This window comes from Coenobita brevimanus, unplaced genomic scaffold (assembly GCF_032717465.1).
Source record: "Coenobita brevimanus isolate Jiangsu-jjx unplaced genomic scaffold, ASM3271746v2 jjx.HiC_scaffold_1982, whole genome shotgun sequence".
Taxonomy (NCBI): Eukaryota; Metazoa; Arthropoda; class Malacostraca; order Decapoda; family Coenobitidae; genus Coenobita; species Coenobita brevimanus.
In genome coordinates, this window is record NW_027642867.1 from 27501 (window position 1) to 30708 (window position 3208).

Genomic DNA, 3208 nt, shown 5'->3' on the forward strand with positions numbered 1-3208 from the left:
CTATCTATCTATATCTATGGCTAACTGGCTGACCAGCTTTGTGGGGGTGTCTATCTATCTACTGTCTATCTATCTGTCTATCTATTTATCTGTCTATCTACTGTCTGCCTATCTATCTATCTGTCTATCTATCTATCTGTCTATCTATCTGTCTGTCTATCTATCTGTCTATCTGTTACCTGGGTAAAATGTGTTTGTAATCAGTGTCTATCTATCCATCTGTTTATCTATCTGTCTATCTGGGTAACTATCTATTCATCTGTCTATCTGTCTATCTATCTACCTTCCTATCTATTTATCTATCTATATAAGGCTAACTAAACATCTATCTAGATTGGCGTATGTATGTATGTATGTATGTGTGTATGTATGTATTTATGTGTGTATGTGTGTATGTATGTATGTGTGTATGTATGTATGTATGTATGTATGTATGTATGTGTGTATGTATGTATGTATGTGTGTATGTATGTATGTATGTATGTGTATATATGTATGTATGTATGTATGTGTGTATGTATGTATGTATGTGTGTATGTATGTATGTATGTATGTGTGTATGTATGTATGTATGTATGTATGTGTGTATGTATGTATGTATGTATGTATGTATATATGTACTTACGTATGTATGTATGTATGTGTATGTATGTATGTGTGTATGTATGTATGTATGTGTATGTATGTATGTATGTGTGTGTATGTATGTATGTATGTATGTATGTGTGTATGTATGTATGTATATCTGGTAAGTATACATCTATCTATCTCTGTCTGTGTATGTATCCGTCTATCTATCCATCTATCTATCTACTATATATCTATTTGGCTAAGTATCGATCTATCTATCTCAGTTGAAGTGTCTGTCTATCTATCTATCTATCTATCTGTCTATATCTGTATCTGGGTAACTATCTATCCATCTATCAATGTGTATCATTCCATCTATCTAGTCAATTGTCTGTCTGTCTATCTGTCTATTTATTTATCAATCTATCTATCAATGTCTGTGTCTGGCTTTCTATCTATCTATCTATCAGTCAGTGCATCTAGGTAACTATCTATCTATCTATCTGTGTATCTATCCACCGATCTAGTCAACTGTCTGTCTGTCTGTCTATCTATTTATTTATCTGTCTATCTACCAGTCTGTCTATCTATCTATCTATCTATCTATGAGTCAGTGTATCTGGGTAACTATCTATCCATCTACCTATGTGTGTATCTATCCATCTATCTATGTGTGTATCTATCCATTTATCTAGGCAACTGTCTGTCTATCTGTCTATCTATTTATCTATCTATCTATCTATCAATCTGTGTCTGTCTGTCTGTCTGTCTATCTATCTATCTATCAGTCAGTGTATCTGGGTAACTATCTATCCATCTATCTCTGTCTGCCTGTCTATCTATCTATCTATCAGTCAGTGTATCTGGGTAACTATCTATCCATCTATCTCTGTGTCGGTCTATCTATCTATATGTAATGGTAAGTGTCTGTCTGTCTGTCTGTCTATCTATATCGATCTATCTGTCTGTCTGGGTAACTGTCGATCTATCTATCTATATCTATTTATCTATCTATCTAGGTAACTGTCTGTCTGTCAGCCTATCTCTATCTATCTATCTGGCTATCTGTACATCTATCTATCTATTTTTAGTCTGGCCATCTCTGTCTATCTGTCTATCTATCTGTCTATTTGTCTATCTATCTACCTGTCTATCCATCTGTCTATCTATCTATCTGTCTATTTATCTATCTCTATCTATCTATGCATATCCATCCGTCTATCTATCCATCCATCTATCTATCTATCTGTGTCTATTTATCTATCTATCTAGCTTCCTGGACCAAGGGGGTCTGGACTCTATCTATTTATCGGTCTATCTATCTCCCTGTATCCCTGTCTATCTATCTATCTATCTACCTACCTATCTGTCTGTCTCTGTCTGTCTATTGATCTGTATGTCTCCATCTGTCTATCTATCTATCTATGTGTCTATCTATCTAAGTCATATGTCTGTTTGTCACTGTCTTTCTCTGTGTATCTTTATCTATGTCTGCCTGCCTATAGTCGGATTCCCGTTTGCGGCTGAGGTGTGGCCCGCACCTGTGTACAATGGTGCCACGTTTCCCCAACTTGCGATGTGAAACGGAAGCTATTTATGTACAAGGCATCACAAATTCGATAAATTCAGATGAATAAAACTTACACTTGTGTATTTTGATGGATGAATCAACAGTAATCTTATTATGCATAAAATATTTATACAGTAACACAGAAACATGGCACACATATTGTACAGTGTTGCTAAAAGATATTGTAGTCACTTTTAATGTTTTTTAGCGTAGTTTTAGGGTGGGTAATAATATCACAGTTATGGATATAAGATAATGAGCCTGAAAAAAGAAGAAATATGCCAATATCCAAAGTAAAAGAAATAATTCATGTAATTCTTGTGAGTGGCAATACTTACACACCCATCTGGCCTAAAATAAATGTCCCAAGAGAGAATGAGGAGATTCAATGTCCCAAGAGAGAGAGAGAGAGAGAGAGAGAGAGAGAGAGAGAGAGAGAGAGAGAGAGGCATGCATTGAATGCATTGTCGGCATCACTTAATATAACAAAACCAAATTAACAAATGAAAGCACAATTATAAATAACTTATAAAAGAATCAAAAGTACTCAGGGTGGCTCACATTTCCCGCCAGGAGAGAGAGAGAGAGAGAGAGAGAGAGAGAGAGAGAGAGAGGTCTGTCACTGCCTTCTTTGTATTCATTTGTTCCTTTGTACATACTGCACACACTGATATACATTGTTCCTATTGATGCACATATATCTATACACGTAATTTCTCTCTCTCTCTCTCTCTCTCTCTCTCTTCTAATACTGACCACGTGGTAGGTGAATCCAGCCCCCCCTTCCCCTCTCCTCCCTTCTTAATCCCTCCTGGGTGTCTCAGGTCAAATCCCCCTTCACACTTCCCCTCCCCCCTGGACCACCACCCCAACAAACCCACATCCACACTCCCACCCACACCTACACCCACACCCCACTACGTCGGGGTGTATGAATCAGTAACGTAACAAACCTCTCAGCAGACAGTAACTTTGACACTCCATCTACTACTAAATATGACAAAACCAAATTAACAAATGAAAGCACAATTATAAATAACTTATAAAAGAATCAAAAGTACTCAGGGT